The sequence below is a fragment of the Thermobia domestica genome, chromosome 18, assembly GCF_964235325.1.
Source record: "Thermobia domestica chromosome 18, izTheDome1.hap1.1, whole genome shotgun sequence".
Classification (NCBI taxonomy): domain Eukaryota; kingdom Metazoa; phylum Arthropoda; class Insecta; order Zygentoma; family Lepismatidae; genus Thermobia; species Thermobia domestica.
The window spans coordinates 269801-284086 of NC_137471.1; the positions used below are offsets into that span (position 1 = coordinate 269801).

General features: G+C 31.5%; 1 protein-coding gene across 1 annotated transcript in view; it reads left to right on the forward strand.

The window, feature by feature from the left end:
• The window catches only part of LOC145674916 (uncharacterized), a 160071-nt gene that overhangs the window by 88239 nt on the left and 57546 nt on the right, over positions 1 to 14286 (forward strand). The gene's annotated exons all lie outside the window — the stretch shown is intronic.

The following is a 14286-nucleotide window of genomic DNA, read 5'->3' on the forward strand; positions in this document are numbered from 1 at the left end:
TTCTGTTTGGAAAATTGTGTGATCAGATTATTTAATAACAAATTTGCAAAACAAATAAATAGACAGGATATTAATAATGAGGATTGTTTTGCAAAAGTTATATTGAAACTGCTGATTAATGAGCAACTTATATTTTTAATTCCACACATGCTATCATCGTCTGAGATTCAACACCACATATCTCGATTTTTGGCGAATTTGAGTTTTTGATATTATTAGAATCAGTATAGGATGGGGCATAATCTAATTAAGTAGTACACCTACATAACGACCAACGGCTCTGTTTTCTCTCAAAGTAATACCGCTCATAAAGAGGTTAAAGCTAGTTTTTAGACAGTTTTTTTGTCTCTCCTGTAAAATTGGTGAAATGTTACTTACGCGGTGTTGAATCTCAAACGACGATGCTACGACATTTAGAGATATACTTTTGCAGCTTCCCGAAATATGTTCGTTGCCATTAGGTGCAGTTTTCATTTTCTTGGAACATATCAATACATAATACTGAGAATCACTCCACACTCCAGTTATACAAAATAATCCTAAAACTTAGAATTATACCGAATTCACTAAATTTAATTATATGCACACAGGTACACCCCTAAACACACCACTTGATTCGTATATTACACTGCAAAACAATGGAAAAGGTAGATGTTTTTTTCTTATTACTCTCTTTTTAATAAATACTTCTTACTATTAGAAAGAAGACAAGACATTTTAGGAACTGTCGATATTTGTGCAATTAAAGAATAACTTGCAAAAGACTACTTTTTTGGGGGGGGGGGCGAAATGTTCTCTCAATTAGTTTCAAAACTGCTAACATATCGAGCCCTTGTAAGAAGAAATGAAAGTACTCTGGAGTTGTTACGCTCAAATAGGTTAATTTTTGAACGATTTTCCGTGGCAATTAAAATGCAATTCCGTGGCAATTAAAGACAACCAAGACGTACTCATGCAACCACAAATATTATATGGCATCACTTTTTTTTCTATGAACCAGTAATACATACAAAAATTTTACATTTCCAAATGAAACTATATACATTAATGGATTAGTTCAAAAAAGTGGGGGGCAACTGCCCCCCTTTGCCCCCCCTAATCGCCGCCCATGGTTATTACAGTAGAACGAGTAACTAAAGAAAGGGAGGTATTTGTTGTTTAATTGCTGCCTCGTAACTAACTGAAAAATCCCAGAGAAAAATCTGCGAAATGAAATCTTTGAGTTTTACGTCCCACGGTTATGCCGGTTAGGCTAAAGGAGACGGTGATGATGACGGATGAATGAAATGGTGGAATGAAGAAAGTGGGAGGAAACGGGAGAACCCCAAGAAAACCCACGCACACGGTGTTTGTCCACCACAAAGTTCAGGTGGCGGGAGCAGGGTTTGAACCCGGGACCCCAAGCGCCAGAGGTGAACGCTCTACCATTGAGCCACCGCGGCCCCTCCCAGAGAAAAAGAAAACAGCGGGAACTATGTAATAAGTAGACATCGGATTTTTATGCACTTAAAATTCATGAAATATGCATGCAACTATGTTGTTAAATGTGTTAAAATATGCAATTAATAATTATGCACTAACAATATAATAAAAGAGCATTTTCAAACATGCAAGAAAGCTGTGATAGTTTTGTAGTTGAAAGATAACATCAAAAGTGTACTTTACCTTCCAAGGACTTCTCTTCAGAATTTATTTTTTATGACAATTATAATTTATATGAGCGTAACTTTTTAAAACACACACAAATCATGAGATTAAAATAAACACTGTGATATGAGAACACGATCTCTAGTTTTTCTTCACATTTGTATTTTAAAGTTATTTACTTTACACGAAATAAAATGAGCCTTACTTATCTACATTTTTCCAGTGTACCAAAAAAAAAAAAAGTTTTCGATCTTAAGGATATATTCCTTCCCGTAATTAGACTTACAGCATATCACAAGATGCTTCTCTTCATTTTTCGATGTCACTTTGTAATATTTGTAGCCAGAAAATGAGCTGTCAACATCAAAAATGTTATTGGACAATATTTATAGAGAGGAACAAGTTTTATATCTATATTTTCTGGCAAATTGAAGTTTTACCCTTGAAGGTATTATACCATAACTTCAATTGTTTTGTAGTTAGAGTTTCTGACAATAACATCCATCAATTCCTTTCCACAGAGTGACGAATTTACCAGAAAATGAGCTGTCAACATCAAAAATGTTATTGGACAATATTTATAGAGAGGAACAAGTTTAATATCTATATTTTCTGGCAAATTGAAGTTTTACCCTTGAAGGTATTATACCATAACTTCAATTGTTTTGTAGTTAGAGCTTCTGACAATAACATCCATCAATTCCTTTCCACAGAGTGACCGAATTTACCAGAAAATGAGCTGTTAACATCAATAAATGTTATTGGACAATATCTATAGAGAGGAACAAGTTTAATATCTATATTTTCTGACAAATTGAAGTTTTACCCTTGAAGATATTATACCATAACTTCAATTGTTTTGTAGTTAGAGTTTCTGACAATAACATCCATCAATTCCTTTCCACAGAGTGACCGAATTTACCAGAAAATGAGCTGTTAACATCAATAAATGTTATTGGACAATATTTATAGAGTAGAACAAGTTTAATATCTATATTTTCTGACAAATTGAAGTTTTACCCTTGAAGGTATTATACCATAACTTTAATTATTTCGTAGTTAGAGTTTCTGACAATAACATCCATCAATTCCTTTCCACAGAATGCCCGAATATACCAGAAAATGAGCTGTTAACATCAATAAATGTTATTGGACAATATTTATAGAGAGGAACAAGTTTAATATCTATATTTTCTGACAAATTGAAGTTTTACCCTTGAAGATATTATACCATAACTTTAATTATTTTGTAGTTAGAGCTTCTGACAATAACATCCATCAATTCCTTTCCACAGAGTGACCGAATTTACCAGAAAATGAGCTGTTAACATCAATAAATGTTATTGGACAATATTTATAGAGTAGAACAAGTTTAATATCTATATTTTCTGACAAATTGAAGTTTTACCCTTGAAGGTATTATACCATAACTTCAATTGTTTTGTAGTTAGAGTTTCTGACAATAACATCCATCAATTCCTTTCCACAGAGTGACCGAATTTACCAGAAAATGAGCTGTTAACATCAATAAATGTTATTGGACAATATTTATAGAGTAGAACAAGTTTAATATCTATATTTTCTGACAAATTGAAGTTTTCCCCTTGAAGGTATTATACCATAACATCAATTGTTTTGTAGTTAGAGTTTCTGACAACATCCATCAATTCCTTTCCACAGAGTGACCGAATTTACCAGAAAATGAGCTGTTAACATCAATAAATGTTATTGGACAATATTTATAGAGTAGAACAAGTTTAATATCTATATTTTCTGACAAATTGAAGTTTTACCCTTGAAGGTATTATACCATAACTTCAATTGTTTTGTAGTTAGAGTTTCTGACAATAACATCCATCAATTCCTTTCCACAGAGTGACCGAATTTACCAGAAAATGAGCTGTTAACATCAATAAATGTTATTGGACAATATTTATAGAGTAGAACAAGTTTAATATCTATATTTTCTGACAAATTGAAGTTTTACCCTTGAAGATATTATACCATAACTTCAATTGTTTTGTAGTTAGAGTTTCTGACAATAACATCCATCAATTCCTTTCCACAGAGTGGCCGAATTTATCAGGAGCTCGAGCTGAACTTCATCAACTAGAGCTAAGCATTCACTAAGTAGCATTTCTCGCGTCTCTTGTTTCTGATTGGACAATATTTATAGAGAGGAACAAGTTTTATATCTATATTTTCTGGCAAATTGAAGTTTTACTCTTGAAGGTATTATACCATAACTTCAATTGTTTTGTAGTTAGAGTTTCTGACAATAACACCCATCAATTCCTTTCCACAGAGTGACCGAATTTACCAGAAAATGAGCTGTCAACATCAATAAATGTTATTGGACAATATTTATAGAGAGGAACAAGTTTAATATCTATATTTTCTGACAAATTGAAGTTTTACCCTTGAAGGTATTATACCATAACTTCAATTGTTTTGTAGTTAGAGTTTCTGACAATAACATCCATCAATTCCTTTCCACAGAATGACCGAATTTACCAGAAAATGAGCTGTTAACATCAATAAATGTTATTGGACAATATTTATAGAGTAGAACAAGTTTAATATCTATATTTTCTGACAAATTGAAGTTTTACCCTTGAAGGTATTATACCATAACTTCAATTGTTTTGTAGTTAGAGCTTCTGACAATAACATCCATCAATTCTTTTCCACAGAGTGACCGAATTTACCAGAAAATGAGCTGTTAACATCAATAAATGTTATTGGACAATATTTATAGAGTAGAACAAGTTTAATATCTATATTTTCTGACAAATTGAAGTTTTACCCTTGAAGGTATTATACCATAACTTCAATTGTTTTGTAGTTAGAGTTTCTGACAATAACATCCATCAATTCCTTTCCACAGAGTGACCGAATTTACCAGAAAATGAGCTGTTAACATCAATAAATGTTATTGGACAATATTTATAGAGTAGAACAAGTTTAATATCTATATTTTCTGACAAATTGAAGTTTTACCCTTGAAGATATTATACCATAACTTCAATTGTTTTGTAGTTAGAGTTTCTGACAATAACATCCATCAATTCCTTTCCACAGAGTGGCCGAATTTATCAGGAGCTCGAGCTGAACTTCATCAACTAGAGCTAAGCATTCACTAAGTAGCATTTTTCGCGTCTCTTGTTTCTGATTGGACAATATTTATAGAGAGGAACAAGTTTTATATCTATATTTTCTGGCAAATTGAAGTTTTACCCTTGAAGGTATTATACCATAACTTCAATTGTTTTGTAGTTTCTGACAATAACATCCATCAATTCCTTTCCACAGAGTGACCGAATTTACCAGAAAATGAGCTGTTAACATCAATAAATGTTATTGGACAATATTTATAGAGAGGAACAAGTTTAATATCTATATTTTCTGACAAATTGAAGTTTTACCCTTGAAGGTATTATACCATAACTTCAATTGTTTTGTAGTTAGAGTTTCTGACAATAACATCCATCAATTCTTTTCCACAGAGTGACCGAATTTACCAGAAAATGAGCTGTTAACATCAATAAATGTTATTGGACAATATTTATAGAGTAGAACAAGTTTAATATCTATATTTTCTGGCAAATTGAAGTTTTACCCTTGAAGATATTATACCATAACTTTAATTATTTTGTAGTTAGAGCTTCTGACAATAACATCCATCAATTCTTTTCCACAGAGTGACCGAATTTACCAGAAAATGAGCTGTTAACATCAATAAATGTTATTGGACAATATTTATAGAGTAGAACAAGTTTAATATCTATATTTTCTGACAAATTGAAGTTTTACCCTTGAAGGTATTATACCATAACTTCAATTGTTTTGTAGTTAGAGTTTCTGACAATAACATCCATCAATTCCTTTCCACAGAGTGACCGAATTTACCAGAAAATGAGCTGTTAACATCAATAAATGTTATTGGACAATATTTATAGAGTAGAACAAGTTTAATATCTATATTTTCTGACAAATTGAAGTTTTACCCTTGAAGGTATTATACCATAACTTCAATTATTTTGTAGTTAGAGCTTCTGACAATAACATCCATCAATTCCTTTCCACAGAGTGACCGAATTTACCAGAAAATGAGCTGTTAACATCAATAAATGTTATTGGACAATATTTATAGAGTAGAACAAGTTTAATATCTATATTTTCTGACAAATTGAAGTTTTACCCTTGAAGGTATTATACCATAACTACAATTGTTTTGTAGTTAGAGTTTCTGACAATAACATCCATCAATTCCTTTCCACAGAGTGACCGAATTTACCAGAAAATGAGCTGTTAACATCAATAAATGTTATTGGACAATATTTATAGAGAGGAACAAGTTTAATATCTATATTTTCTGACAAATTGAAGTTTTACCCTTGAAGGTATTATACCATAACTTCAATTGTTTTGTAGTTAGAGTTTCTGACAATAACATCCATCAATTCCTTTCCACAGAGTGACCGAATTTACCAGAAAATGAGCTGTTAACATCAATAAATGTTATTGGACAATATTTATAGAGAGGAACAAGTTTAATATCTATATTTTCTGACAAATTGAAGTTTTACCCTTGAAGGTATTATACCATAACTTCAATTGTTTTGTAGTTAGAGTTTCTGACAATAACATCCATCAATTCCTTTCCACAGAGTGACCGAATTTACCAGAAAATGAGCTGTTAACATCAATAAATGTTATTGGACAATATTTATAGAGAGGAACAAGTTTAATATCTATATTTTCTGACAAATTGAAGTTTTACCCTTGAAGGTATTATACCATAACTTCAATTGTTTTGTAGTTAGAGTTTCTGACAATAACATCCATCAATTCCTTTCCACAGAGTGACCGAATTTACCAGAAAATGAGCTGTTAACATCAATAAATGTTATTGGACAATATTTATAGAGAGGAACAAGTTTAATATCTATATTTTCTGACAAATTGAAGTTTTACCCTTGAAGGTATTATACCATAACTTCAATTGTTTTGTAGTTAGAGTTTCTGACAATAACATCCATCAATTCCTTTCCACAGAGTGACCGAATTTACCAGAAAATGAGCTGTTAACATCAATAAATGTTATTGGACAATATTTATAGAGAGGAACAAGTTTAATATCTATATTTTCTGACAAATTGAAGTTTTACCCTTGAAGATATTATACCATAACTTCAATTATTTTGTAGTTAGAGCTTCTGACAATAACATCCATCAATTCCTTTCCACAGAGTGGCCGAATTTATCAGGAGCTCGAGCTGAACTTCATCAACTAGAGCTAAGCATTCACTAAGTAGCATTTCTCGCGTCTCTTGTTTCTGATTGGACAATATTTATAGAGAGGAACAAGTTTTATATCTATATTTTCTGGCAAATTGAAGTTTTACTCTTGAAGGTATTATACCATAACTTCAATTGTTTTGTAGTTAGAGTTTCTGACAATAACACCCATCAATTCCTTTCCACAGAGTGACCGAATTTACCAGAAAATGAGCTGTTAACATCAATAAATGTTATTGGACAATATTTATAGAGAGGAACAAGTTTAATATCTATATTTTCTGACAAATTGAAGTTTTACCCTTGAAGGTATTATACCATAACTTCAATTGTTTTGTAGTTAGAGTTTCTGACAATAACATCCATCAATTCCTTTCCACAGAGTGACCGAATTTACCAGAAAATGAGCTGTTAACATCAATAAATGTTATTGGACAATATTTATAGAGACGAACAAGTTTAATATCTATATTTTCTGACAAATTGAAGTTTTACCCTTGAAGGTATTATACCATAACTTCAATTGTTTTGTAGTTAGAGTTTCTGACAATAACATCCATCAATTCCTTTCCACAGAGTGACCGAATTTACCAGAAAATGAGCTGTTAACATCAATAAATGTTATTGGACAATATTTATAGAGAGGAACAAGTTTAATATCTATATTTTCTGACAAATTGAAGTTTTACCCTTGAAGGTATTATACCATAACTTCAATTGTTTTGTAGTTAGAGTTTCTGACAATAACATCCATCAATTCCTTTCCACAGAGTGACCGAATTTTCCAGAAAATGAGCTGTTACCATCAATAAATGTTATTGGACAATATTTATAGAGAGGAACAAGTTTAATATCTATATTTTCTGACAAATTGAAGTTTTACCCTTGAAGATATTATACCATAACTTTAATTATTTTGTAGTTAGAGCTTCTGACAATAACATCCATCAATTCCTTTCCACAGAGTGACCGAATTTACCAGAAAATGAGCTGTTAACATCAATAAATGTTATTGGACAATATTTATAGAGTAGAACAAGTTTAATATCTATATTTTCTGACAAATTGAAGTTTTACCCTTGAAGGTATTATACCATAACTTCAATTGTTTTGTAGTTAGAGTTTCTGACAATAACATCCATCAATTCCTTTCCACAGAGTGACCGAATTTACCAGAAAATGAGCTGTTAACATCAATAAATGTTATTGGACAATATTTATAGAGAGGAACAAGTTTAATATCTATATTTTCTGACAAATTGAAGTTTTACCCTTGAAGGTATTATACCATAACTTCAATTGTTTTGTAGTTAGAGTTTCTGACAATAACATCCATCAATTCCTTTCCACAGAGTGACCGAATTTACCAGAAAATGAGCTGTTAACATCAATAAATGTTATTGGACAATATTTATAGAGTAGAACAAGTTTAATATCTATATTTTCTGACAAATTGAAGTTTTACCCTTGAAGGTATTATACCATAACTTCAATTGTTTTGTAGTTAGAGCTTCTGACAATAACATCCATCAATTCTTTTCCACAGAGTGACCGAATTTACCAGAAAATGAGCTGTTAACATCAATAAATGTTATTGGACAATATTTATAGAGTAGAACAAGTTTAATATCTATATTTTCTGACAAATTGAAGTTTTACCCTTGAAGGTATTATACCATAACTTCAATTGTTTTGTAGTTAGAGCTTCTGACAATAACATCCATCAATTCTTTTCCACAGAGTGACCGAATTTACCAGAAAATGAGCTGTTAACATCAATAAATGTTATTGGACAATATTTATAGAGTAGAACAAGTTTAATATCTATATTTTCTGACAAATTGAAGTTTTACCCTTGAAGGTATTATACCATAACTTCAATTGTTTTGTAGTTAGAGGTTCTGACAATAACATCCATCAATTCTTTTCCACAGAGTGACCGAATTTACCAGAAAATGAGCTGTTAACATCAATAAATGTTATTGGACAATATTTATAGAGTAGAACAAGTTTAATATCTATATTTTCTGACAAATTGAAGTTTTACCCTTGAAGGTATTATACCATAACTTCAATTGTTTTGTAGTTAGAGTTTCTGACAATAACATCCATCAATTCCTTTCCACAGAGTGACCGAATTTACCAGAAAATGAGCTGTTAACATCAATAAATGTTATTGGACAATATTTATAGAGTAGAACAAGTTTAATATCTATATTTTCTGACAAATTGAAGTTTTACCCTTGAAGGTATTATACCATAACTTCAATTGTTTTGTAGTTAGAGTTTCTGACAATAACATCCATCAATTCCTTTCCACAGAGTGACCGAATTTACCAGAAAATGAGCTGTTAACATCAATAAATGTTATTGGACAATATTTATAGAGTAGAACAAGTTTAATATCTATATTTTCTGACAAATTGAAGTTTTACCCTTGAAGGTATTATACCATAACTTCAATTGTTTTGTAGTTAGAGTTTCTGACAATAACATCCATCAATTCCTTTCCACAGAGTGACCGAATTTACCAGAAAATGAGCTGTTAACATCAATAAATGTTATTGGACAATATTTATAGAGTAGAACAAGTTTAATATCTATATTTTCTGACAAATTGAAGTTTTACCCTTGAAGGTATTATACCATAACTTCAATTGTTTTGTAGTTAGAGTTTCTGACAATAACATCCATCAATTCCTTTCCAGAGAGTGACCGAATTTACCAGAAAATGAGCTGTTAACATCAATAAATGTTATTGGACAATATTTATAGAGTAGAACAAGTTTAATATCTATATTTTCTGACAAATTGAAGTTTTACCCTTGAAGGTATTATACCATAACTTCAATTGTTTTGTAGTTAGAGCTTGTGACAATAACATCCATCAATTCTTTTCCACAGAGTGACCGAATTTACCAGAAAATGAGCTGTTAACATCAATAAATGTTATTGGACAATATTTATAGAGTAGAACAAGTTTAATATCTATATTTTCTGACAAATTGAAGTTTTACCCTTGAAGGTATTATACCATAACTTCAATTGTTTTGTAGTTAGAGTTTCTGACAATAACATCCATCAATTCCTTTCCACAGAGTGACCGAATTTACCAGAAAATGAGCTGTTAACATCAATAAATGTTATTGGACAATATTTATAGAGTAGAACAAGTTTAATATCTATATTTTCTGACTAATTGAAGTTTTACCCTTGAAGGTATTATACCATAACTTCAATTGTTTTGTAGTTAGAGTTTCTGACAATAACATCCATCAATTCCTTTCCACAGAGTGACCGAATTTACCAGAAAATGAGCTGTTAACATCAATAAATGTTATTGGACAATATTTATAGAGTAGAACAAGTTTAATATCTATATTTTCTGACAAATTGAAGTTTTACCCTTGAAGGTATTATACCATAACTTCAATTGTTTTGTAGTTAGAGTTTCTGACAATAACATCCATCAATTCCTTTCCACAGAGTGACCGAATTTACCAGAAAATGAGCTGTTAACATCAATAAATGTTATTGGACAATATTTATAGAGTAGAACAAGTTTAATATCTATATTTTCTGACAAATTGAAGTTTTACCCTTGAAGGTATTATACCATAACTTCAATTGTTTTGTAGTTAGAGGTTCTGACAATAACATCCATCAATTCTTTTCCACAGAGTGACCGAATTTACCAGAAAATGAGCTGTTAACATCAATAAATGTTATTGGACAATATTTATAGAGTAGAACAAGTTTAATATCTATATTTTCTGACAAATTGAAGTTTTACCCTTGAAGGTATTATACCATAACTTCAATTGTTTTGTAGTTAGAGTTTCTGACAGTAACATCCATCAATTCCTTTCCACAGAGTGACCGAATTTACCAGAAAATGAGCTGTTAACATCAATAAATGTTATTGGACAATATTTATAGAGTAGAACAAGTTTAATATCTATATTTTCTGACAAATTGAAGTTTTACCCTTGAAGGTATTATACCATAACTTCAATTGTTTTGTAGTTAGAGTTTCTGACAATAACATCCATCAATTCCTTTCCACAGAGTGACCGAATTTACCAGAAAATGAGCTGTTAACATCAATAAATGTTATTGGACAATATTTATAGAGTAGAACAAGTTTAATATCTATATTTTCTGACAAATTGAAGTTTTACCCTTGAAGGTATTATACCATAACTTCAATTGTTTTGTAGTTAGAGTTTCTGACAATAACATCCATCAATTCCTTTCCACAGAGTGACCGAATTTACCAGAAAATGAGCTGTTAACATCAATAAATGTTATTGGACAATATTTATAGAGTAGAACAAGTTTAATATCTATATTTTCTGACAAATTGAAGTTTTACCCTTGAAGATATTATACCATAACTTCAATTGTTTTGTAGTTAGAGTTTCTGACAATAACATCCATCAATTCCTTTCCACAGAGTGGCCGAATTTATCAGGAGCTCGAGCTGAACTTCATCAACTAGAGCTAAGCATTCACTAAGTAGCATTTCTCGCGTCTCTTGTTTCTGATTGGACAATATTTATAGAGAGGAACAAGTTTTATATCTATATTTTCTGGCAAATTGAAGTTTTACCCTTGAAGGTATTATACCATAACTTCAATTGTTTTGTAGTTAGAGTTTCTGACAATAACATCCATCAATTCCTTTCCACAGAGTGACCGAATTTACCAGAAAATGAGCTGTTAACATCAATAAATGTTATTGGACAATATTTATAGAGTAGAACAAGTTTAATATCTATATTTTCTGACAAATTGAAGTTTTACCCTTGAAGATATTATACCATAACTTCAATTGTTTTGTAGTTAGATTTTCTGACAATAACATCCATCAATTCCTTTCCACAGAGTGGCCGAATTTATCAGGAGCTCGAGCTGAACTTCATCAACTAGAGCTAAGCATTCACTAAGTAGCATTTCTCGCGTCTCTTGTTTCTGAATTGATGTTGTTACGATATTACACTTTTCTTAACTGGATATCACACTTCCTTAACTGGATATCACACTTCATTTTTTCTTACGCTCTGCTGATTGGTTGCTAACATTGTTGATCCCCCAGAAACAAGGCATTGTTCCATTCTCCGATGCGAAAAGCGTTATATTTCATAGGCATGTAAATGCATTGAAAATCCAAACTAAAACTGGATTTATTCCATGCTATAACTATACATCTGAAATAAAAACTTATACAATATGCTGAATATGCTTTTAAGTACTAATATATGCTCTAACCTTTCAAACGTATTTATATGCACTATAAAACTTCAAATTCAAGCTCTATTGTTGCTGTTAGAACCCGCCATCAAGTTTGACAGACATGTATGTAAGCAAACAAAATATGCATTTGCATAAAATTCTGATGTCTAGTAATAAGGAATGGTATGTTCAGGGACAAGGGCGCCGATTTCTCTGTAAATTTTGGGGGGCCCATTCAGATGCAGAAGGTATATATATGAAGATTTTAAGACAAGTTGCACTCAAATTATGCCAAATATTGTATATTCATAAATACAATAGGGGGCCCACATGAGTTTTGGGGGCCCGGGCCCCCTCAGGATCGGCGCTCTGGTTCAGAGAAATGTTCCTCATCAACCGACTACCATTTGCTGAACGAATTGTTCGATACTTCACAAGTTGATTATAGAAAATTCTGTTCGATACTGTGGGTTTCTGGTGTCGTATAGTTCTGGGAGTGCACGGTACGCTTCAATGAAAACCAGGAAGCCCCTCCTTCTTTATATATATATATATATATATATATATATATATATATATATATATATATATATATATATATATATATATATATATCCTAGATACCATCATAGGACCAAAGCAGAATGTCAGCACAGTTAATTGTGCAGTGTATCATTGCTAAGAAAATCCCGTTGTTTACAGTTTATCGTTCAGTCATGACGTCACTCAGGATAAACTGCACACGAAACAGAAAATGTATGGGTCTCCTTAATGAGAAGTTCGAAATCGTTACAAATCGTCATCGAACACACTTGATCTATTCACTGCATTGAACATATGCAGATGATCCTGAAATTGTAGTTTTAATTATCCACTATCTCCAATAATTCTTCAGAACTTGATCTGAGTCGTTTAACCCTTTGATTATCATTTTTTTTAAATATGAACATTCTTTTATATGTACACTCATGTCCAAAATTATTGTCGCATATCTATAACTGTCTTCTTGTAAAAATATAATTTGATAATGATTTTGCAGGGTACTTTTAGTACTGATACTATGTGTATAACCAGAAAATGCATATTTGTGGTAAATTTCATAGGAAAAGAATTATAAATACGAAAATTAGAATGAGTAAAATAAAATGTAGCTAAATGGACAAGAAAATTATATTTTTGTTTTATTGTTCTTATTTACTGCTCTTTTGACATGAAATTTGCCAAATACATATCTTTGTCGATTATACACGTACTAATATTGTAGGAAATAGCGGGCGAATTCGTTATCAAATTATATTCCTACAACAACATATTTATAGACATGCGACAGTAATTTTGGACATGAGTATACATGTACGACTCCTTTAATGTGGGATATTTCTGGCATCTGTACACAGTTTTGGAATCTAAACACAGTCTTCTGGTCACATCTGATCCAATGGGAGAACATGTGATCCTCTTTTTTTTTTAGAATTTTATAAAAAGAAAAAATCCCAATGATGTTTGAATTATTCGCATGGGACACATGTATCCCGTTGGTAGTCAAAGGGTTAAATCGTATCTTGGATATTCTTAAAGAATGCTATCAATACATTGATAAGAATATGTAAGAAAACTTCACAATACCACAAGAGGCCACATTTGATGATAAAACAATGCATAGTTGTCTTTCCCTCTCTCTCTCGCTCTGTGTGTGTGTGTTGCTCACAGAGTATAATTATACTAATGCATTTCATTCATTTGTAATACAAAAAAAAGTGTATTTCTTAGTGCTGTAAGTAATTTTATTTTTGTTTCTACAACGTGGCTTTTGTTACTGGTACGTATAGAAGATCCTAAAACACAACACACTCGTACAGTCACATTGCTGCAAATAATGTTGAACAAGGAACAGAATAGACATTGTCTGATTTATAAACAGTAGTAGGGTATGGAGATGGACTTTCAGAGGCGATGTATAAGGTTTTTGCTCCCAAAGTAATAACTTATGGTGCCATGTTAGAGAGTAGGGAACCTGACGAAACACAGGGTGATGTGTTGGACCAGGAAAGTTGAAGTGGTTGTACCACTCCTTTCTGTGTGTGGTGCCCATTGCTTCGTCCC